The sequence below is a fragment of the Hyaena hyaena genome, unplaced genomic scaffold (genome assembly GCF_003009895.1).
Source record: "Hyaena hyaena isolate Hyena2069 unplaced genomic scaffold, ASM300989v1 scaffold_420, whole genome shotgun sequence".
Classification (NCBI taxonomy): Eukaryota; Metazoa; Chordata; class Mammalia; order Carnivora; family Hyaenidae; genus Hyaena; species Hyaena hyaena.
Genome location: NW_024081045.1, coordinates 108519 through 134386, shown reverse-complemented (window position 1 = coordinate 134386; position 25868 = coordinate 108519). Strand labels below are relative to the sequence as shown.

General features: G+C 39.5%; 1 pseudogene; it reads right to left on the bottom strand.

The window, feature by feature from the left end:
* Nucleotides 1-391: 391 nt before the first annotated feature.
* Nucleotides 392-25868, bottom strand: part of LOC120245353 — a 49427-nt pseudogene continuing 23950 nt past the window's right edge.

Below are 25868 nucleotides of genomic sequence, written 5' to 3'. Positions count from 1 at the left end.
GGACTTCCATATGCAAACAAACAAAAAACAACAAACAAAAACAGATAAACAGAAAACTGGTTTTATATAACCTGAAATATTAACTCACAATGGACCACAGACCTAAATGTAAAATGTAAACCTATAAAACTCCTACAAGATGAAAATCTAGATGACCTTTTGTTTGGCAATGACTTTTCCCCCTGATAGGAAGTGCTTCTGTGTCAAAAAGTTTAGAAGGTGGAAACAGCTCTTTGAGTTGTATTTGAAGACTTGTTCAGGAAGGTTGGTGTTAGCAAGCTTCACCTTCTTGGGGACTCAACAGCAGGTAAGTACAGCAGGCCTGGGGACAACAGCTTCTGGAGGAGGGAGAGCCTAATGCAGATTGGTGTAGAACGCACCAGGCGCTCATTTATGTCAACTTTTCTTTGGGATCCAGCTATACAAATAAGTTTGTTGCATCTGAGTATAGGGTCTTCTTGTCCATGCTTCAAACATTACAAGAAACAATTTCCTTCCTTCAACTGTATCAAATTGGGTATTTGTCACAAAAACAACAACAACAAAAACAGTAGGAATTTAAAAGTGATGTTGAGATCATCAGTCATGACAAATCCCCCAGCTATAATTGCAGACGTATCAACCGTTGCATCAGTCATGGTTGCAATGGCCCCTCCATGAAGGAATCCAGGTACTCCTTGCAGCTAAGGACCTCCTCAAAATATGCAAACTATCTTTTCTTCAACATTATTATGGAACATCACTTATTCCAAGTCCAAGTCTTCCTCAAAGCTTCTAGGGAAGAGCTGAACCTTTGACATTTGTTAGATTACAATATTTTTGTCATGAAGAAAGGTTTCAAAGTCTTCAATCCATCAAGTAGATTTACATTTATATGGAGGCAAACATTTCCAGGAGCTCTCTTCATATCCCTTCATGAACTGGTTAAAGAGGAGTCTCATGTCCTTGCTCCATCTGGGTTGGGGACAGAATGGTCCCTATTAATGATCTCAGATGAAAACTCCCTTGGTGGCAGCTGTTCAGTCCCTTGCCAGTGGAGGCGTGCCTCCTTGTGGTTAAGCAGGGCCCGGAGTGGGCACAGTTACAAGGCACAGCTCCATAGCATGGTTCCAAGGGTGCCCGGGCTCCACAGGGATGGCTGCCTGGCTGCCTGGCCACCTGCTTTCTCCTCTCACTCACGGAGGGGCAAATGACACCTGGCTATGACTTTTTAGATGCAACAAAGGTACAGTCTATGAAGGAAATAGCTGACAAACTGGATTTCACTAAAATTAAAGCTTTCTGCTCTTTAATAGACACTGTCAAGTAAATAAAAAAACAAAGCCACAGACTGGGAGAAAATATTTGCAAAACTATGTCTGACAATGAGCTGTTATCCAAAATATGGACAAAATTCTTAAAATTAAACAATAGGAAAAAATCTCATTAAAAAATGAGGTAAGGTCTCATTCTGTATCTCCCTCTGTCTCTGACCCTCCCCTGCTCACACTGTCTCTCTCTCTCTCTCAGAAATAAATAAAAACATAAACAAATTTTTTAAAAAATGAGATAAGGTCATTAACAGGCATCTTATCATAGAAGATACACACGTGGCAAATAAGCAGATGAAAAGATATTCCACATCATGTGTCATAAGGGAAATGCAAATTAGAACAATGGGATACTACTGCATATCTGTTAGAATGGCCAACATTTGTAGCAACATGGATGGACCTTGAGGGTGTTATGCTGAGTGAAATATGTCAGGCAGAGAAGGACAGATACCATATGTTTGCACGTATAGGAGGATTAGGAGGAACTTAATGAAGTACCATGGGGGAGAAGAAGGGGAAAAATAGTGGGGGAGGGGGAAGGAGGCAAACCATGAGAGACTCTTGAATGCTGAGAACAAACTGAGGGCTTATGGGGGTAGGGGAGAGGGCAAGGGGGTGTGATGGGTATGGAGGAGGGCACTTGTGGGGATGAGCACTGGGTGTTATATGGAAACCAACTTGACAATAAACTAAGGAAAAAAAAAAAAAAGAATGGCCAAAATGTGTAACACTAACAAACACCAAATATTGGTAAAAATATGGAGCAACAAGAACTTTCATTCATTACCAGTGTGAATGCAAGAAGTATAGCCGATTTAGAAGATAGCATGGTAGTTTCTTAGAAAACAAGACATAGTCTTACCGTACTATCCAGCAATAGCACCATGAAGTTCTAAACCTTATTTTCAGCTCCTCTCTATATATATTTACCACTATATGCACCATGAAAAAGAAGCCCCAAGTCATCAAAGTTCCTATTTATCCATTGTCAGGAAGAGACACAAGAAATGCTATTGCTGAATAGTATTTACTCAAAGAAGTTGAAAACTTATGTCCACCCAAATACCTATACATGGATGTTTACAGCATAACATAACTCATAATTATTCATAATTGCCAAAACTTGAAGGAAACCGAAATATGCTTCAGTAAGTAAATGGGTAAACTGTGATGTATGAAGACAGTGGAATATTATTCAGCAACATAGGGAAATGAACTATCAAGCCATAAAAAGACATGAAGACACCTTAAATACATAGCACCAAGTAAAAGAATCCAATATGAAAAAGCTATATATTGTACAATTTCAACTATATGACTTTCTAGAAAAGGAAAAACTATGAAGATAGTAAAAGATTCGTGGTTGCCAGGGATTGATGGGAGACAGAGATGGACAGGCAGAGCACAGAGGAGTTTTAGGGTAGTGAAAATACTCTTTATGACACTATAATGGTAGATATGCATCATTATACACTGGTCCGAACCCATAGAATGTACAATACCAAGAGTGAACCCTAATGTAATCTATGGACTTTGGGTGATCATGACATATTAATGTAGGTTTATCAATTACAATAAATGTACCACTTTGGTAGGGGGTGTTGATAATTGGGGAGCCTATGCATGTGTTGCGGGAGGGGTATGAGGGAATCCTCTGTACCTTCTTCTCAATTTTGCTGTGAACCTAAAAATAATAAAGTCTTAAAATACAAGACAACCCCCTCCCCGCATGGCATTTTAGGCTTCAGAGTTTGACCAAATCCTATGAGTTTTTATAGTCTTTTCATTAATTTCATTTTCTCAGTAAGCTAAAGTTCCTCTTTGGCTTAAGAACTACTTAAGAATTTTGTTTCTTTTGCCTTCAAAATATGAATCAGTGAATAAATCACCTCTTTTTTTCTAGTTTTAAACCTTATTTTCAGCTCTTCTATATATACATTTACCACTATATGCACCATGAAAAAGAAGCCCCAAGTCATCAAAGTCCCTATTTATCCATCGTCAGGAAGAGACACAAGAAATCCTACCTCAGCAACCTTCATAGCTCTTTCCTATCTTTTACTGCTGATGAGATCCTGGCTAAAATTCCCCAGAGCTGACAATATAACCAATAACATAATATGAGAATTTTTCGTAATACATGTCTCCATTCCATAATGTTAGATTTACACTATTTTTCTCTATCTTATACCCTGATGATTCAAATTGAAAAGGGAAATAAAAAACACTTCAGGAGACTTATTTATATCCATTTTATTAAATTCAAGCTCAATCCATGAAGGCCGTTAAGAGTGTGCATCAGAGCTGGAAGCTGCTTGGGGTAAATTTCTGTATTTTGTCCTACTTCACATTGTTAAATTCAGTAAAAATGCACTGAGAAAACAGGCAGGAACATTGAATGAATTTAAATCTATCTCAGCTGCTGACTTAATCTGATAAACGTGTACCCTTCTTTAGAGCGTGAAGTAAAAGTTAAAATTTGAAATAGGCTCCATTTTACCTCGTCTTCCTGAAGGAATGGGATATTGCCAAAGGAAAATGTCAGCAGCAATGTCCGTCGCTCCAGCCTTGGGGCCAGCAGTTATATGTCAGTTGTCTGGTGTGCAGGCACATCACCAGCCAAAATGAGCTAATGAGAAGAAAAAGAAGTTAGAACTGAGCTGGATAGCCATTTGGAAAAACAACAACAACAACAGCCTGGAATGAGGGAGGTCTTCCCTCTAGACAATGTTTTGGTTCCGAACACTGTTTCTCAAAGGGTATCCCTAAACCAAGAGCATCAATTTTCCTTGTGAGCTTGTTAGAAATGCAAATTCATGGGCACTTTTGTGACCTATTGAATCAGAATCTCAGGGGTTAGAGCCCAGAAAACAGTGTGGTAAAAGCTCACCAGGAGATTTTCTTATGCATATTAACATTTGAGAACCACAGAGGTAGGGAAAAATATTCAATTAGGCAAACTGGGTAGGGGAAACTCAAGAAGTCAGAACTACTTGTGAAGACAAATGGAAATAGTCATCTGGCTTCCGGGATTGGTGCAGCTAGAGCAAGACCATAACCCACAGCTGGTAGAGAAGAGGTCCAGAGAGGAAGTTTAGGTTTTTAATTAGAATTATTGGCAGGAATTACACAGGGTTTTAGGGCTTAGACCAGCTAAGTGGAGTTAACAGTGCTAGTCTACTCCCAGGGGGAACTGGATTGTTAAGTAGTCAAACCCAAATTTAAGTCTGGTTGTAAAGGTTAGAATCAAATTAGATTCTAATACAATCATTAGATAAATAGGGCCGGGGACAAAATGAACACTGCTATGCCATGTGCTCTGCAGATGTCTGGCGCTAATCTCCAGCATATCAAGTGCGGATCTGTAGTTAGCAACATGAGGTACTGTCCCACTAGATGAGTTCCATCAGGCTTAATGACTCTGATTTGGTTTCTGCCTTTGGTCAGCGCTGATTTGAGACCTGGCTCCACCAAGACAATGCCTGGCAGGGGAAGGAAGGAGACGATCGCGGAGGAAATGGGAAACAACCCATCCTGATTTTAGCACTGAAAATCCAAGATTCTAGCAAAACCCACAGTTTCAGTAAAACCAAGAAATGTGGTGACCCTACAGCCAAGTGAAGTCTGATTTTGTGAGGTAGATATAACATCTATAATTTACCCTTTGTTCTCTTTTGTTATCTTGGCATCTTGTTAAATCAAGTCAAAGGATTACTTTAATAATAATTTTTTAAAACTTAAAAAAAATTTTAAGATTCGTGTGATTTGAAGGTGTGTATTTCCAGATATTTGCATATCTGTTTACTCTTTGTAGATCGTGGACCAAAAAAATAACTGGAGATGCATATTATGTAAAATCATGTGCTATAGATTTTTGGTTTTTTGCAACACCACTAATCAAAATTTAAAAAAAAGGAAAGTTCATATTTTTAGCTTTTAATCAATGCTTACTAGGCAGGTGGATAGTTGAAGAGCCATGGGACACCTGGAGTGACAATCTTTGTTGATACTCAAGGACAAAACTTTGGAGCAGATGTGTTGTGAATGAGATACAAAGAGGATGAATGAATCACTAAATCACAAAACTGTTGGATGCAGAAAGATTCCAAACAGGTGCAGGATAAAGCAAACAACTCTGATCTATTTAATCAAATTGGAGGGCTTATGTCTGTTATTTAGAACACTTGTGAAAAGAAATACCAGTTCCTCTTAACTTGAAAGGAATATTCCAGCTCTTGTTTTATAATTTTGATATAAATCACTAATATTAGAATTTTCTCTGGAAAATCCTTCTGAAAATAACCACATCTTTTAAAGGAGCTAATTTTATATATAAAGTCTAGTGATGTATATAAGGGACTTGGGACTTATTCCTCTAAATTATGAGTCTATAATGATGCACTCTGAGTTCAAGGTCACATAAACAAAAATCAAAGGCTAATTGAGCCTAAAAAGTTGCATTATCTCTTGCAGAGAAACAGCTGCAGGAGAGTCAGGAATACAATGACTTGAGGCCCTTTCAAAAGCAAACATTTTTATATGAATCCTGTTCAAAAGAAACCCTTTTCACCAAGTCAGCATTGCACAAACCGTGAGGAAGAGGGTGACTTTTATAGGAAACAGCTGTCCTGATAAACTGTAATAGTCTAGATCTTCTTAAATTGTCTAAATTCTACTCACCATGGTCCCAAAAGCCTTTAGGATCAGTCAGAGACAGACAAATACCATATGGCTTCACTCATATGTGGAATTTAAGAAACAAAACAAATGAACAAAGGGGGGAAAAAAGAGAGAGGCAAACCAAGAAACAGACTCTTAACTGTAGAGAACAAACTGATGGTCACCAAAGGGAAGGAAGGTAGGGGGATGGGTAAAATAGGCGATGGAGATTAAAGAGGGCATTTGTCATGATGAGCACTGAGTAATGTATAGAATAGTTGCATCGCTATATTGTACACCTGAAGTTAATATAACAATGTATGTTAACAATACTGGAATTAAAATAAAAAAAATTTAGAAAAGCCTTCAGGAAATAAGTACATGGGAAATCAGTAAAATTAAGAAAAATCAATTTTTAATGTGTAGGTCAAGCTATGTCACTTTAAAATAACCTTAATTTCTAGGGGAAGGCAAAAAGACTGCCTGGCCTCCTTCACCCTCTTACAATTGGTATCAGGCTTCAGAATGTTTCTTAATAACACATGTCAACAAAATATCTTAGGACAGAGCAAAGAGATAACTAAAATTTAAATAAGTTTCTTTTTTTTCAATAATTTGTTTACAACATAGTTTATTGCATGATGAAAGGACATTTTTAATACTAAATAATTTTCAACATGAAATTATTAAGATTTCTTACTATTGAGGACTTTGTTGGAGACAATATATCGAACATGTGACTCTCCAACATGCTGAATGTATGTGTATGAGATTTGCATGGGATAAGAGAGGAAAGTTATCTCTTTTTTAAAGATTTATTCTTTAATTCTTGACAGAAAGAGAGCACAAGCAGGTGAGGGTCAGACTGAGAGGGAGACACAGAATCTATTTGAAGTAGGCTCCAGGCTCTGAGCTGTCAGCACAAAGCCCAGTGTGGGGCTCGAACCCACAAACTGTAAGATCGTGACCTGAGCCAGAGTCAGACACTTAAGTGATTGAGCTACCTAGGCACCCCAGAAAATGTATTTCTTGAGTGTGAGACATTAAACTCTTTGGTATGCAAAAGTCTCCATGGTTTAGTTACGGTTTTAAATAAATAATCACAAGATGGGGGTTCTGGTTTTAGATGGTGAGCAACTAACCAAGTCAAATTGTTCTTTCCCAGCTCTTTGTTAAATTGCCAAGGAAAACAGAGGGATGAACAGATGAATGAATGAATGGATAGATAGATAGATAGATAGATAGATAGATAGATAGATAGATAGATAGATAATGGATAATTAAGTAAATGATTATCCATAGGGAACTTAAGAGAAGTAATGCATGTGTTTAGGACAGGGGTGGATTGTGACTGTGTGGAGTGCAAGTTGGCAGTAAGTGGGTATAGAGTAGGGAATAGGTAGTGAGTAGGTGAGGTTGAAAGGATAGTGAGTGAGCATGGAATGGGAAGTAGATAATGAATGGTTGGTACTAAGCAGGGATAGGACAGGGATTAATTAGTGAGTGGATAGGTAGTGAATAGATGTAGGTGGTAAATGGCATGGGATAGATGGTAAGGAATGAGTAAGTGTGAGGGGAGGGGAGGCAGAATAGTGTGGTTAGGGGAAGTAATTAGAGTGGATACAAGACAAAGATTATGCATATGTGTGGGTATGCATAGAGAGCTAGGTAGAGAGTGAGTATGGAAACAAATAATGAGTATGTGTGGTTAGAAGTTAAATACCTCTAACCCTTTAACCCCCAAGTGAGTGGCTGAGGGGGCTAAAGAGGTGAGTAGGTAGAGAGTGGATGTGAAGTGGGTTGTGAATAGTAAGCGGTTAGGTAGTCAATTTATCTGACACAGTGTAGTTTTTAAGTGGCTGTGAGGCAGGGTAAAAATAGTAAGTAAGTAGGTAAAGAATGGGTTTGGAGCAGGATGTGGATAGTAAGTAGATAGAGAGTGGATATGGGTGTGGACCTGGTCCTTGTGGTGAAATTTGTCTAGTTCATTGGACCTGACCTTGAACATGGAACTTGGTTTTGGAACTGTACTTTGAACATGAATCTTGAACCAGGATTTTAAAAAAATGTTTTATTTATTTTTGAGAGAGCACAAGTGAAGGTGGGGCAGAGAGAGAGGGACAGAGGATCTGAAAAGGGCTCTATGCTGACAGCGGTGAGCCTAATGTGGGGCTTGGACTTATGAACCACAAGACCATGATCTGAGCTAAAGCCAGGCACTCAATCAACTGAGCCACCCAGGTGCCCCCAAACCAGGATTTTTGATCTAGAGCTTGAATCTCTGCACTGGCTTTGGACTTTGATATTAAGTATTGGAAGAGACCCTCTTGTCTCCGGCCTGAACTTCTGCCTTTTCATGAGACTTAGACCTGGACCTTAGAAGTAGAAATTGGACCTTGTATTTGAACTTTGGAGGCAAACCTCAAACCTGGATCTTTGACCTAGACCTTGTACTTGGATCTGAACCTGGACCTTAGATCTGAAATTGTTCCTTGGACCTAGACATTGAAACTTCATCTGGATTTTGAATCTAAATTTTGAAACTGGAGTTTGCATCTTATCTTGTGGTTTCCTCATGTTAGGGCAGGGACATCTCCCTATAAGACTGGCTCAAATGTCAAGGCTGATGATGCCATACATGCACCAAAAGGGTATAAAAGTTATTACTCACATAGTGAGGTCTTCCTAGGGAAAGCAGGAAAGAGCTCTAGGGTGGTCTGAAAATGGTTGAGAGAGCAAGGAGGGGCAAGTAGTTTGAGGTTTTATTGTGGACAGGGGATGGGGGCAGGGTGAGGGCGTGGGCCAGGACTTCCATGGTTTACACTTTCTGCTAGTGCCAATGGAAGGAGAACATGGCCTTGTTGCAGTCTTTCCAAACTATGAGGCAGAAAAGGATGAGAGAGAGGTGGAGCTTGAAAGATATCAATAGTCAAACATTAAAAACAGACTCAGACTCTTTATTAATATTCACCTCCTGATGATTGAATTATGGCTGAAATATGCCTCTTTCACAAAATTGAATTTGAACTTGTTTAAGTAAGCCAATATAGTGCTCTATGAGGCCTATAGCTGGAGGCCAATAAAAGAAGTAAAATTTCAATTGAATGCTGTGTTCAAGAACCCAGCACTGTGTATTCTGAGAAGTTAAATGAGAGTCTTTGCTATTCTAAATAACACCTCAAACTTTGCAGAAAATAGGGAGTACTTTAGTAAGGCTTTGAATTATAGATCTAGTGGTATGCTGAGACCTGTGTGATCTTGACTTATATTGGGGGTAGGTGTGAGGCAAGAAATGCCCAGTTCTTTATACTAGAGACCACGGTTTTTGCCATTGGCTAAACCCAATGGTCAGATTATGAACAATGACCAAGAGTGTATTTATTTTATCAAGGTTTCAGTGGCCATGCCAAGCTTGTATTCTGTTGCCTCTAAGACTCAAGGGACAATGGCAACTGGGTGTAGAGAGTCACAGGCTCAGGGCCCATAAGACTCCATCTCTAGAAGGACCCAACATGGAGGCAGTAACTTTCACTCTACTGGTGTATAACATGGGACTCAGGAGAGCAGAAGCTCATGGGTGACTTATGGCCGTCTTGGGCTCCCTACAGACTCTGTGAGGCAGAAAAAGAGGCTCCTAAAAACTCTACAATAAGGGACTTTATAAGGAGCACAAATGACAATGCTTATTATATTGTCATTTAGACAGATCTAGAGCCTTTAGGCTCTAGGGCCAATTAGTGAGTAATAGAATAAATGGTCTTGAGTAAAATTGTAAATGAGGTATATGTTGCCTCCAAAACCCAAAAATGCCTTAAAGTGCCATGCTATTTTAACATTGTAAGTGATAACAGAGTCATTACTTGTTTCTTGACAGTTTCAGGAAGAGAGCATCCTTCAACTGACCAAATAATGTCCAGAATTTTGCTGAGGTGGTGGGGCCTTGTACTAGGTGTGGGACATCCCTTTCTAATGAGCTCCCTCATAAATGTTTGTATGTGCTGAGTGAGTGTGCCAAACGAATTTCCTCAGAGGAAGATTTAACAATGTAATGTCATATCTATGTTCCTGGAGAAATTTAAAGGTGGCACTGAAGAGATGGTGTCGAATGGACTGTCGAGGTACCCCTAAGTAGCCAGGTTAAGGTGTATTATTGTGTCCTTTAAGGTAAAAGAAAATTAGTGCTTGGGAGGCTGTTGAAATGGGCACTGAACAGAATATATCAGCCAAATCTTTGACTTGCTGATTAGATGGAGTCAATAATTTCAATAATACTGAGTATTAGAGACCTTAATGGATGGGACCGTGGCATTAAATAATTCATCGTGAGCACCATTCATTCTTTCCAGGTTTAATAACAGGCTATACTGGGCCTAAATAGATTTCCTATAATAGATTTTGATCCTTGAAAGTCTTGTTTTAATTTATTTTGGTCTGTGTTAACAATTATAATAGGTTGGGACAAATCTGCAGGGTTTCTTTTGGTCAAAACTATTTTAAATGCCTAAGACTTAATTTAATTTTAATTTATTATTTATTAGGTCAGAACATCCATGCCCACTGTAAGATATTTTACGGAAAATGGAACTATGAGCCTGGAGAATTTAGGCAAGGCAATAGTTTTAATTATTAAGGTGAGGCATATTTCTGTTTCTTCTATTTTATGTTTGCAACTCCTTTAAGATTATAGGAAGTACCTTATTTAAACTTAGTGAGATCCCCAGGTATAGGATGACTTATTTAAATTTAGTGGGATCCCCCAGGTATAACTCTAATTTGAACTCCAATACAGATTAAGGTCTATATTGATGAAGGTTTAGTAGTTTGAGCATTTCAGCAGGTGTTAAAGTTAATTTAGAATTTAGAAATTAAATTTAATTTATATATTAAAGTAAATTTTATCTTTTTATTGTATAATATGTTTGGTAAATCTTTGATTTCCAATTAGATCAAATCATGGTGCAGAGTTCCCATATCCTAGTCTAAAGTCTAAGTCCAGGTCTAATTCCAATTAGGAATTAAGGGCCTAATTTCAAATTTAAGGTCATGTCCAAGGAACTGGAAATTTCTAGATCCAAGTTTCATGTTCAACATTCACGTCCAATGTTAGGTCCAGTTCCAGATCCAACATCCAGATTTTATCCTCTGGTCCAAGACAAGAGGACCAATTACAACATTCACCACCATGGTACAAGGAATAGATCCAAAGTCTAGGTGTTTCAGTTCAAAGACCAGGTCTAATCAATTACAAATCCATATTTAACTTGCAGTATTAGTTCATTGTCCAGGTACACAGTATAGATCAAGGATGGAGGTTCAGATGCAAGTTCTAGATCCAAAGTTATGTCCAGATACATGTACAAGGTCCAAGATAGACTTAAGAGATCCTCATCCAAGGCCCAAGTCCATGCAAACAACCAAGTCAAAGGTCAGGCCCAAGATCCTGGACACATTCAGGCCGAATATTTGGTGTCCTATATCCAGGTCAAAAGCCAGGATCTATGGTCCATATTGAAGCCTGAGGCCCATGTCTAAATTCCATTGTCCAAGTCTTGGTCACATCACAGACATAGGTCCAGGTAAGTATAAAGAATAATATTTACCTATAAGTTGCAGTTCTAGCCCCATAAACCCTATGTCTAAGAATCATTTCCAGGTCTGAGGTCCAGGAATAAGATATGAATTTCACTGTCAACCTCCAGGTGTAAAGTCCCAAATCCAGCCCAAGGTCTAAGGTGTTTATCCAAATTTGACACCCAAAATCTTGGTCTAGGATCGAGATCCAGATCCTAGTACCAGAGCCAAGACTGTGTATTAAACTAGATCTGAGATCTAAGATGAAGTTTAGAGGTTAATATACAGGACTCTACTCCAAAGTTTAATTCCATGACCAAAGACATCATCTAGAGTCAGTTCCAAATTCCTCAACATCTAGGTTCTAGGTTGAGGTATTATTTTGTCCAGGTGCAAGAGCTAGATTCGAGGGTCAGTTCCAGATCCAAATTCCAGGTTCAAGTTCCAAGACCAAGGTCTATGTTCAAGGTCCAGGATCACAGTTTAATCAAAAGTCCATGGCTTATTTCAAAGGTCACGATCCAAGTCCAAGTCCAAAGTCTAGGTCTAAGCTCAAGTCCAAGGAACTCAGGTTCAAGGTTATATCTGATGTCAATGTCCAAGTCCATTGCCTATGTCCAAGTTTATATTAAAGTTGTGCATATTATGGGCTTCTGGGTTGCTCAGTTGGTTAAGTGTCTGACTTCGGCCTAGGTCATGATCTCACTGTTCCCAAATTTGAGACCCATGTCGGATTCTGTGCTGACACCTCAAAGCTTGGAGCCTGTTTCAGATTCTCTCCTCTCTCTCTCTCTCTCTCTCTCTGCCCCTCACTCACTCATGCTCTCTCTCTCTCTCAAAACTAAATACACATTAAAAAAATTAAGTTGTGCATATTAAAGAAAATGCAGTTGAGTAAAATGTGTGAGTCTCAGAATGTGCAATTTTGTTTAGATACAGCTTACTTTAACCTTAATAAACATTCCATAAGAATCTATTTTCAAGCTGAATCTAAGAAGTATCTGATTCTGAGCTTGACTTCTTATAATACTAGTTTGTATACATGCACACTATTTTCTTCTAAATGTACTCAAACTCACAAGAAAGTACCGGTGAGAACAATGTGTGAATCTAAACTTATTCCCTATGTACTGCTTAGGTTTACTTGAATTTGTTCTAACTCACAGGGAGAAGATGGAATTGGGAAGAATGTAAGTTCCTGAGCTATTTTTTCTCTCATATAAATCTTGTATTCACCTTAGCTTATTCTAATAAGTTACTTTAGAGACAAGTGTCAGATACAGAACTTATTTGCCCATACAGTACTTTCCATAAAAATTGCTCAAATTCATCTTACCTTGCTCTAACATGAGAAAACGCCTTTGATATAAATTTGTGTTTCTGACTTTTTTGCCCATATAAAGCTTTTTTAACAGACAAATAAAAATTTTAAAGATGTTTCTGATTCTAAGCTTGTTAATTTCGTTCTCATTTATGTATACTAGATTCCATCTAACACACAATAACACATATTTTAAAGGATAATGTATGATATTGAGTTTGCTTAATCATATATTATTGTTTTCACACTGTGTTGATTTATCTTAATTGCTCAAATTCGCTGTAAAATAGTACAGTTGAGAATGTGTGTTTGAGAACTTTTTCTCATATAATCTTACACTCATCTCAGTGTATTCTAATAGATAATAATTTTCTTTAGAGAGGAATGTCTGATTCTAAATTTTTCTTCTTATACTGTTTTTTGTATACTCAAATTCTATTTAGATTTACTTTAATCTCTACTAAGAGTTTTAAAGCACTTATTTATACTTATACTTGTTTCTACAAATACTGCCTTGATACCTTAATTTGGTTGAACCAATATTAAGAAGAAATATTTGAGAGCAATAAGTGATTATAGACTCACCTACACAAATACTCTTTGGATTCACTATAACTTGCTCTGACTCAAAATAAGAAGGTATTTTTGAAAATAATATGTGACTCTGGGATCCTGTTAACAAATACTGCCTAGGTTCATCAGAATTTGTTCAGACACTAAATAGGTAGTTCCTTTTGAGAGTAATATGTAAATAAATACTGCTTTTCACAACTACTAGACCCAGACATTGCACCTACACCTTTGACCTGGATTTGGATGTGACCCTGGACATAGAACTTATACCTGACCCTCACTATTGGACCTAGAACGGAATAAGTACCTTGGCTCTTGACCTTGAATTCTGAACTGGATCTAAATCCTTGGCTCTTAACCCTGGACCTAATCGTCAACCTGTGCCTTTGAACTGGACCTTGGATATTAACCTCTAAATTCAGACCTGGGTTACAAGCCTGCAATTGTGACCTGGATGTAGACCTGACCTTTACCATGCACACTGGAGCAGGAAATTGAATATGAACTTAAATCCTGAACCAGAACCTGGCTCTGGATTTGTCTAATTCGTTGCACTTGACTTAGAATATGTTCTTGGACTTGGACCTTTGACCCAGATCTGGATCTTAGGCCTGGATATGGATGTAAACTTTGTACCTAGATTTTTCCACATCTAATGTCCAAGGCAAAACCAGGTATGAAGTCTATTGAAAATATCATATGTACAGTTTCTCCATCAAGGACTAAGTCAAGGTACAAGGTTCAAATTCTAGGCTCAAGTCCAGGTCAAATCTAGACCCTATATCCAATACAAAGGTCAAAGGCCCAGATCCAAGGTCCAGATCCATGTCAGGACACGAGGTCAAAGTCTAGGTCCCATCTTCAGATCTAATATCAGATTAATTGTACTGGAAGATCAAGGTCCAATGTCAGAATCTAAAGTTCAGATCTTTTACTTTAGCTCGAAGTCCAAGTTACAGGTCAAAGTCAGTCTAGTTCCTAGTTAAATGTCCAAGACCAAGGTCCAGGTCCAGAACCAATTACAAGTTTTAAATCAGGTCTATGTCTAGTGGACACTGAACTGGATATTTATATTTTTTAATGTTTATTTATTTTTGAAGGAGAGAGAGACAGAGTGTGAGGCAGGGAGGAACAAAGAGAGAGGGAGACACAGAGTCAGAAGCAGGATCCAGGCTCTGAGGTGTCAGCACAGAGCCCTGCACAGGGCTTGAACCCACAAACTGAGAGATCATGACCTGAGTGGAAGTAGGACGGCCAACTGACTGAGCCAGTCAGGTGCCCCTAGACAGGACATTTATAAAATCCAGGTCCATATTTCAGATCCAAGTTCCAATTCTGACTTAAAGCTCTAACTCAAAGATCTAGGTCCAGTACTTAAGTCCAAAACCCAGATAAGACTTCAGAAAATGTTCAGTTCCAGGTCTGAAGTCAAGTCCAAGACCCTGAACAAATGTCCAGGAACAGGCACAGATTCTGGTCCAGTTCCAATGCCCAGGAACATCAGTGTCCTACTTCTAGAGTCAATGTCTAAGATCCCCAGTCACTACAATAAATGTCCAAGTCCAAGTTCAGGGATATGCTTAGGTCTAGAATCAAGGTTCAGGGGAGCTTAGGTAGTTCAGTCAGGTAAGCATCCAACTCTTGATTTCAGCTCAGGTCATAATCTCACAGTTCATGGGACCGAGCCCTCCATCAGGCTCTGCACTGACAGTGTGGAGCCTGCTTGGGATTTTCTCTCTCCCTCTCTCTTTGCCCTTTCCCCACTCATTCTTTTTCTTTCTTTCTCTCAAAATAAATAAATAAGCATTTTAAAAAATAGAATCAAGGTTTGGCTGCAAGTTTCAGGTCCAGGGTCATATCCAGGTGTAGACATGAGGTCTAGGTCCAAGGTCCAATTCCAGGGTCCAGGTCTGAGATACCAGTCAGGATTAAGAGGTCCATGTCCAAGATCTAGTTCTAAGATCAACCTCTCTAAGACCCAGTGAGATCCAGGGTCCTAGAAATATTCAGGTCCATGGTTGAGGCACAACTTCTATTTCTAGGGTTGAAGACCAGATCCACATCCAGGTGTCCAAGAATAAAGAGCAATTTCTGAACTGAGGCTGGAAGAATGTCCAGGTTCCAAGCTCAGGTCCAAAATTCAGGAGCAAGGTCCCAGGCCAAAATCCAATATTCAGGTCAGATCCAACTTTCATATCCATAAATGAGATCCCGGTCACTATCTATCTTCACCTCCCACTCATTCACTACCTACAACCTACCCCATATCTACTTACTACTCTCCACCTCACTCATTATCAACCTTCATTCTCAAATCTTCCACTTGCTACTTAACCCCTTACCCATATCTACTTGCTACTTACACTCTACCTTACAGCCCCTCTCACTACCTACCTCTACTTCATAACCATTAACTAATTACCCCTGGCAAACTAACTCTTTGTATACCTTGGCCTACCTATACTCAATACCTTGCTTCATATTACTGTACAACCTCCCCTTTGCCCCACAACCACTAACCAACTACTCCCTACCCCAAACCCATTCCTTATCTACACTCCACATCATACACACATGCCACCCACCCCCTGACCAGCACTCACTGTCTACATATCCACACATATACTTAATACTTACTCCTCACCCCTTACCCACTCAAAATCTAATTCACTCCACAAATAAAGTTACCTATTCTCGGCTCCAAACCACTCATTACCTATACTCTAGTTATGCAGAAAGTACTACTAGGTTATAAAACACAATAATTAATTATAAGGTAACAAGCTGGCATTGCCTGATTCACCCACTTGTTCATTTTATACATTCATTTCATAAACATTTATTACTTACCTCACATACTTATTAAATATCAGAAACTGTTTTAGATAAAAATAAGAGTAAAACATAAGAATACAAATTAAACATAGTTCCAAACCTTCAGAATACTTCAGCCTATTAAAGGACATGCACAAGCAAATTGATTATTGTAATTAATAAAATGAACACTAAGATAGAGAAAAGCTAGAAGCTCTGATAAAACATAGGGACATCTGAAAAGGAGGCCATGGAAAAAAGGGACACCTGATCCACACCCTGAAACACAAGTGGACCTAAAGCAAAAAGAGCATGAGGGGGAAGAGAGGATGTTGCATCATCAGAGAATGGCCACATAGATAATCAGATGATGGTAAAATTTTAAATAACATGTATACCAAGCATCATGTTCAAAACTGTGCAATAATGATCCAAGTAATGCTCATATGCCTCAGTGATGTAGCTGCTACTATTATATTCCCTTTTTAGGTGAGAAAAATGAGGCTGAGAGAGCTTGACTACTTTCTTAAGGTCATATGGGTACTAAGCAGTAGAACTGAGAGTAGAAACTAAGACTAAGAAGCCAAAGCGTGGTCTATATACTGCCTTCCTGACACCAACATGAATAATTAAGGATGAACGCAAGGGAGAAGGAAGAACTAGATCATGAGGGTCTTATCATTTGCTAAAACATTTGGATGTTCTCTTGAAGACCATAAGAAGTCATTGAAGAATTTACATAGCAATGTTTGTTAGGTATTTTGACCCTAGTCATAAAAGTAATTTCGGTTATTTTTTCAACATTTATTTATTTTTCAGTGAGAGAGCGAGTGAGAGAGAGAGAGGGAGGGGCAGAGAGAGGGAGACAGAGGATCTGAAGCAGGCTTTGCTCTGTGAGCGCAGAGCCTGATGCAAGGCTCAAACTCACAAATGGTGAGATCATGCCCTGAGGTGAAATCAAGAGCTGGCTGCTTAACTGACTGGACCATCCATGCGCCCCAAAAGTAATTTGAATTACTGTTATAAAAATTATACAATAGGATATCCCCAAATGGCAATTTGAGAGGCCCCTGAATTTCCTCCTTCTCACAGACCCAACAAATGTACAGCTACATATGGAGCAATTTCCTCTGAGAGAAGTTCAGAAATGAGTTGAGTGGCTTCTGCACACTGGACACCTGAGAAAACACCGGCATTGAGACGAGTGGGAGGGGCTGAGTCACTCTCTCACCATAACCCCAGCCAAGCACATGATGCATCCTAAGGGAACCTCCAACTTTCAGCTTTTCCCTGACGAGCAAAGGATTTGGAACATGCAATGGATGTCCCACGTTTCAAGTCTGCCACTCAGAGGATGAACTCCAAATCCCCTGGATCTGGACGCCAGTGAGGCTGGTGCAGGAGTCCTACAGGATGCAGCAGAAAGGAGAGTGAGGAGGAGGAGGAGGGGGAGGGGGAGGAGGAGGGGGAGGGGGAGGGGGAGGGGGAGGACGAGAACAAGAAGGAGGAGCAGGAGTGGGGGGAGGAGAAGATGTTAAGAGCACAGGGCTCTGTCCGTGGCTTTCTCCTGGAATTCAGCACGGAGGGTGCCGGCAGAAACGTTCACTCCCGGTCTCTTCCAGGAAGGGGTCTGACGCATGCTAGCAGCAACCTGGGGGCTCAGCATGCAGCCAGGTGCTCAGTGAAAGCCTCCCCAGAGCCTGAACAAGCACTGGGCACGTCCTCTACCTTCTTCTTTTGGCTCACGCCAACAATACAACCCAGTTACCAGCATCTCCCTAGAAGGGCTGTCCACACACCTAGTGCCCCAACTTTCATGACTCCCACGTGAAGGACAGGCCTTCAGATCACCTAGCTCTGACAGCCAACAGGGCTTGGCAATCACAAGTCCCATGGGAACATATTTAAAGACAACAGAACAGTTTTCAAAAGGGCACACAAGCAGTTGCCTACTTATCCTCGGGCTCCACACAGAGGAAGCAGGTAAAAACACCCAAGATTCTTCCTGCAAGGGAGATTTGACTGCCTTCTGTCCCGGCTGCTCCCTGAACCCCTTTAAGAATATCAGCATGTTTTGTCAAGAAGAATTCTTGGAAGCAGAAGGGAGTGGGATGATACATTCAGTGTGCTAAAATAAAAAATAAAAAACCTGCCAACCTGAAAAAAAGTGTTTTTCAGATTCGAAGGTGAGTTAGTTTTCTGAACAGAAGCGATAGAACTCATCCCCACTAAACCGGTCTTAACAAGAAATGTTAAAAAGACTTCTTCAAGCTGAGGCCAGAGCATGCTAATTAGTTACATGAAAACATATACAAGTACAAAATTCACTGGTAAAGAAAAGTATGCAAATTTATAATACTCTAATATTGTGAATCACTCCATTAGCTGAGAAGGCACACTTATGTTCCAGAAACCTGAACTGTCCCGCCCTGCCCAGACTTCCTTCCAATCCTTTATATAATTTGCCATTCACTCAATAAAAAGCAAAAATGCTCATGGAGAGTTTAAGTGCTGCTGAGCACAGTTGTCAGCACAGAGGTACACTTGTGAACAAGACAAACACAGCACTTCTCCGTGCAGAGCTCACTGTTTAGTGACAGAGACAAACCCTGCACAAGGAATGATAGACCAAAGGTTTGCAGTGATGTGCAGGGCCATTGACGCATGAAATATAGGCACCCAAACTGGCTACAAGGTCTAGAGAAGACTTTGAAGTTGAATCTGAGATCTGGGAAAAAAAAAAAAAAAAAGACATTGGCTGGGGAAAGAGTGAAAGAAGAATATTCCAAATGAAAGCTGCAGTAGTATGTCCGGAAGGTACTAAAGTGGGGGAAAGTATGGCACTTCTGAAGGGAAGAAAAATATTCTTACGTGGCTGGGGCATATTGACTAAGGTAGGTGAGCTTGGAGACTTTGGCGGTGACCCATTAAGGCAGGACTTTGGAGGCCATTTAAGAGTGACAGGAAGCCATTCAAGTTCCTTCAGCAGCAGAGTCCCACAGAGATGTGGGGATGTCTAGTGTGCTGTTCTGCATCACCAAGGGTTGTGTGACATGGAAGGACCCAACAGGAGGCAATTATGTTCAGGTGAGTCATAATGACATTGGCCTAGAGTGGTGTCAGTGTGTGTGTGTGTGTGTGTGTGTGTGTGTGTGTGTGTAGGGTAAGAGAGAACTCAGTTCACAAATTCAGATAAACAAAAACACTTCCCTGGAAATAAGTTCTCTAAATATTTCAGTACTTCAGTAATATAGTAATTTTTCATCTTCAGCTTCCTCAGTGTTATCTCCTCCTTTCCTTTTCTTCTGACTCTCCCTTTTCCCCCTCTCTCCCTATCTGATCACAATTCTCTCTTCAGTAGAAGGCAAGAGGTAGACTGTTAATAAAATGTTTATGATTTTTACATCTAGTTCTTTATTCCACATTAAAACAGTCTCATTGTGTGTTGTGAAGTAAGGTTCTATGTTTTTAATCCACATACTTGGCCAGTTTTTCCAAAGCCATGTACTGAACCTGTTCCTTTCTCTTTTGTTTTACACATAGCTTTATTTATACTGGGCCTATTCACCATCTGCTTCCTTACAGTGATTTACCTGTTGTTTCTTATACTACCACTGTGTAGTTTCCATTTTGATTACTACCTTGGCTAGTCTCATCTGTTTTCCAAGACCTTTAGAATTATTGAATCAAGATTTTAAAAAATGAGACATAGATTCAAATTGCATTAAACCAATATATCATTTATTCTCAATGATAGTGATGTCTAATTTATAATAGTTGGCATTTTCAGCCATCAACTATTTGTTTCTCTCTCTTTGTTTTCTTTTATGTTTTTAGTAATAATTTTTACTAATGATTTTAGTTGTATATTTCTTATTCTTTTGCTGGCATTGTAGGGTTTTTTTACAATACAATTTATATCTGGTTATCTATTCATTAGTCAGTGAACACATTTTTATTGAGCACAAACCAAGTGTCAGGTATTGTACATAATAAGCATTGATGAACAGGACAAATGTTTTTAAAAGGGAGTACAAATGTGCTTTGGCATGCATAACTGGAGTATTTACCTAATCTCAAGACATTTCTTAATGAAATGATACTAAGCTAAGTGATCTCAGATAGGACCCTGAGGTGGCATTTTGGAAATCTGTGTGGGTAATTTCATTGTCACAATGACTGGGGTGCTTCTGAGATTTTGTGCATGGTGGATGTTACTGACATTCTGTATTCAAAGAAGCCTAGTCACTAAAAGGATGGCAAAATGAGATTGCGGGCAGTGAGAGGAATATAGATGGAAATACCCAGCACATTCTAGAATGAACACATGGATATTTAATAGTAAAACACAAGACAAAGCTATAGTAGTTGTAACTGTGCATCACTGAGCATAAGAATAGACCTGATGGATTCCTACAAAGTATGAAGGTGTCATTTTAAAATTTTAATTTAATTTAATTTTCTTTAATGCTTTAAGTTTTTATTTAACTTCTAGTTCATTAACATATACTGTAATATTAGCTTCAGCCATAGAATTTAGTGGTTAATCAGCACACATCACACCCACTCATTACAAGTGCCCTCTTAGTACCCATCACCCATGTAGCCCATCCTTCTGCCCACCTCTCCTCCAGCAACCCTGTTTGTCCTCTATAGTTAAGAATATCTTTTATTGAGCCTAAGTGTCCATCAACAGATGAATGGATCAAGAAGATGTGGTTTATCTATACCATGGAATACTCCATGGCAATGAGAAACAATGAAATCTGGCCATGTGTAGCAACATGGATGGACCTTGAGGGTGTTATGCTGAGCGAAATAAGTCAGGCAGAGAAGGACAAATATCATATGTTTGCACGTATAGGAGGATTAGGAGGAACTTGACGGAGGAACAAGGGGGAGAAGAAGGGCGGAAATGGTGGGGGAAAGGGAGAGAGGCAAACCATGAGAGACTCTTGAATGCTGACAAAAACTGAGGACTGATGGATGTGGGGGGAAGGGGGAGGATGGGCATGGAGGAGGACACTTGTGGGGATGAGCCCTGAGTGTTATGTGGAAACTAATTTGACAATAAACTATTTGTAAAAAAAAAAAAAAAAAAAAGAATATCTTTTATCATTTGCTTCCCTCTCTTTCCCCCCCTCCCCTATATTCATTTGTTTTATTTCTTAAATTCCACATATGAGTGAAATCGTATGGTAGTTGTCTTTCTCTGACTGATACTAAAGGTGTAAGGCTAAGTTGTGTACTTGAGACTTCTCTTGTTTCTTGAGGTAGAGCTGTAGTGCTATAAATTCCCTCTTCTGTCTGCTCTTGCAGCACCCCAAAGGGTTTGGACAGTCATGTTTTCACTTTCATTTGTTTCCATGTATTTTTTATTTCTTCTTTTAATTTCCTGGTTAACCCATTTATTCTTTAGTAATATGTTCTTTAACCTCCACGTATCTGTGGTCTTTCCAGTTTTTTCTTGTGCTTAACTTGGCATGGTGGTTGGAAATATGCATGGTATAATCTCAGTCTTTTTGTACTGGTTGAGACCTGATTTGTGACCTAGTATGTGATCTTTTCTGGACAATGTCCCATCTGCACTTGAAAAGAATGTATATTCTGCTGCTTTAGGTGAAATGTTCTGAATATATATGTTAGGTCCATCTAGTCCATTGTGTCATTCAAAGCCATTGTTTCTTTGTTGATCTTCTGCTTAAATGACCTGTCTGTCCATTGCTGTAAGTGGGGTGTTAAAGTCTTCTACTATCACTGTATGATTACCATGGGTTTCTTTATGTTTTTTTATTAATTGATTTATATATTTGGCTTCCCTTAAGTTGGTGGCATAAGTATTTACAATTGTTAGAACTTCTTGTTGGATATCACCCTTTATTATGACATAGTGCCCTTCTTCATCTATTGGTAGAGTCTATTCTTTAGAAGATAGTTTGTCTGATAAAAGTATAGCTACTTCAGCTTTCTTTTGACATCATTAGAATGATAAATTGTTCTCTATCCCTCACATTCAATCTTCCAGTGTCTTTAGTTCTAAATCAGTCTCTTGTGGGAAGCATATAGATGAGTCTTGTTTTTTTTTAAATCTATTCTGATACCCCATGTCTTTGATGGGAGCATTTTGTCTATTAATTTCAGAGTTATTATCGATAGATATGATTTTAGTGTCATTGTATTACCCTTAAAGTCATTGTTATTGGAGGTTTTCTCTGTTTCTTTCTCATCTTTGTCACACTTAGTTTTTCTCTACCACTCAGAGTCCCCCTTAATATTTCTTCTAGGACTGGCTTAGTGTTTATGAACATCTTTAGTTTTTGTTTGTATGGGAAACTCTTTATCTCTCTCTCTATTCTGAATGATAGACTTGCTGGACAGAGTATTCTTGGCAACATAGTTATCCCATTCAGCATGTGGAATATATCATTCCATTTCCTTCAGGCCCGCCAAGTTTCTATGGATAGGTCTGCTGCTAACCTTATTTAGCTTCCCTTATAAGTTGGGGATTTATTTTCCCTTGCTGCTTTTAGGATTTTTTCCTTATCTCTGTATTCTGGATAACTGTGACATAATTTGGCATTGGTCTGCTTTTGTTGATTTTGATGGGAGTTCCCTATGCCTTGTAGATTTGGATGTCTTCCCGGATAAGGAAGTTCTGAGATATCACTTTTTCAAATAAACCTTCTGCCCCATTTTTCCTCTTTTGCTTCTGTGATTTCTATGATACAAATGTAATTACATTTTATGGAGTCACTGAGTTCCTTAAGCCTACATTCATAATCTAATTATTTTTTCTCCCCTCTTCTTTTTAGCTTCAAACTTTCCCATAATTTTATCTTCTATATCTATATCACTTATTCATTCCTCTGATTATTCCATCCTTGTGGACATTACATAAAGCTGGCTTCTCATTTCAGTTATAGTATTTTTTATTTTTCCCTGACTAGTTTTTAGGTCTTTTATCTCTGTGGCAAGGGACTCCCTGGTGTCTTCTATGGTTTTCTCAAACCCAGCTAGTATTTTTATCATTGTTTTAAATTCTAGAAAAGGATGTTGTATCTGTTTCAATTAGATCCATGGCCATGATCTTTTCTTGTTTTTTCTTTTAGGATGAGTTCCTTTGCCTTCTCATTTTGTCTATGTCTCTGTCTTCTTCTCTGTGTTAGGAAAGGCTGTTATATTTTCTGTTCCTGAGTAATGGCTTTATGAAGAAGAGGTCATATACTGTCCAGGGCCTGGCACTTCAGGATGTATTTCTAGTGTATGCTGTGTATTCTCTGCTACTGTGTTTTGGCTTCTTTTTCCCTCAGGTCAGTCCTCTGCAGGTTTTCTCCTTGCCTGCAGCGGGCAATGTTTGGACCTTGTCTAGTGTGTGGTGAATTTTAACTAGGTGTGCTCTGGTCTGCTTGTTAAAAGAGTCCTGACACATTTCCACTAGAGCTGAAGCTTCAAAAAACTCGAAGCTCTGTAGGCTTGGTGCATACAGGGGGTTTGTGCTGATTTTCTGCAGCAGGGGCCTCCTGCTCTGGTTTCATGCTCACTTGCCCTAGAAAAGAGGCACCTGAAGAGAAGAGGAATCAAGATGGTGGAGTAGAAGGGGGACCTTGGGCTTGTCTTGTCCCTTGAACACAGCCAAATCAATATCAAATTGTTTTGAACACTTAGGAAATTGTTTTGAAGATTAAGAGAATATTGCATAATTTGAGGGAGAGAATATGGCATGTGCACAGTGCAGAAAGGTGAATTGGGGAAGAGAAAAGCTGTGGTGCTGCAGAGGGAAAGGACCCTTTTGGCAGAGAGGAGAAACAGAGATGGGGAGAGAAAGCAGTGCATTGGAGTCATGCAAGAAAAGCACTCCCCCAAAACTATTGATGGAGAAATCTGGAGGAACTGATAATCACAAGTTTTTGCAAACGGTGGTGATAAAATTCTGAGTTTTTGAAAATCTGTGTCATTTGCTGGAATTGATCTGGGTGAGCAGTGGTGCTCCTAGGGAGCAGGAGGGGAGGCCCAGGAGCAGACAATGTGGAGTGGTTATCCCCTGGGTTGCATTGGGAGAGAATGTTTCCCTTCTTGGAAGAATATATATTGCCCCTCCAAGGATAAAAGGCCTGGATGGCACCTTTGAGAGGCCATTTGATGGCAGGAGACAGAGGCATGCACAAAAGCAGGATAAAACAGTCACAGTTTTTTGCTATGCTTTATCATAAACTCCAGGCACCTTCACGGTCATGAAAATGTTTTTCTGGGACAGAACGGTGCCAGACACAGCCCTGCAAGGGTCTCCTCCATAGGAGGGGAGTGGAGTGGGTCTGTGTCTTGCCAGGTCTTTTAATATTTTGAGCTTTGAATTCCAGTTGTGTGACAGAGATAAAACACAGGAGCATGTGGTATCAGGCTTGTTGATGACGAGGGCACAGAAAGATTGAGGGCAGGGATCAGACAGAAGCCTGGGACACAGGAGGGGAGAGTGTTAGCTTGTCTATAAGGGCTACTTGAAAAGCAGTGTGTGAAAGTTCCCCTGCCAAGAAAGAAGAAAGTGGGTTATGCCATCTTTCCCCAACCACCATCTCAGTAGGAATTCAGTGAGCAACACAGAGCCCTCCTTCCCCCACCGAGTGGAGGCTGGAGCTGCTAACACCAAACCCCACCCCACTGCACCCTGCAGGGACATCTTTAGTAGGTCAGGTCTGACTGTGAGCCAGCGCAGTGGGCCTCTCCCCCAGAGGACCAACTCAGTCCCTTCCCCCCAAGTGCACCAAGTCTACTGATCATAGAATGCTCCAAAGCATCAGTTGCAATTGTGGTGGAAACTGTTTTTCTGCTTGTTTGGTTTTTTTTTTTATTGTTGTTGTTTCTTTTCCTTTTCTCTTTCTTTGGGTCAGGCTTTGTCGGGGAGGGGTATTAATTTTTACAAACAAGCCAAAACACACCTAGTTAAAGGCCCAAACGCTCCCCACTGCAAGCAAGGAGGAACTCTGCAAAGGAAAGATCAGAGGGAAAGAGCAGTCAAATCACAACAGCAGAGTGAACACAGCATACACCAGAAACACTTCCTGAAGCTCCAGGCCGTAGACAGTGTATAACCCCTTCTTAATATAGGATTATTTTCAGGAATAGGAAAAATAACAGCTTTTATAAAATTCAATGGAGAGAAACCTGACAAAATGACAAGACAGAGGAATTCTTCCCGAGAGAAAGATCAAGAAGAAACCACAGCCAGGCTTTTGCTCAAAACAGATATAAATAGTATATCTGATCAAGAATTTAGAACAACAATTAAAAGACATTATCTGGGCTGAAAAAACCTTGGGAGACACCAGATAAACCCTTGCTACAGAGCTCCAAGACCTAAAAACTAGTTAGGCTGAAATTTAAAAATGTCGTAACTGAGATGCAAAAATGACTGGATATAATCACAATGAAGATGGAAGAAACAGAGGAATAAATAGATTAAATAGAAGATAAAATTATGGAAAATAATGAAGCTGAAAAGAAGAGGAAAAGAAAACTACTAGATCATGAATATAGACTTAGGGAAATCAGTGATTCCATAAAGCACAATAATATCTATATCATAGGAGTCCCAGAAGAAGTAGAGTGGGGAAAACAGGCAG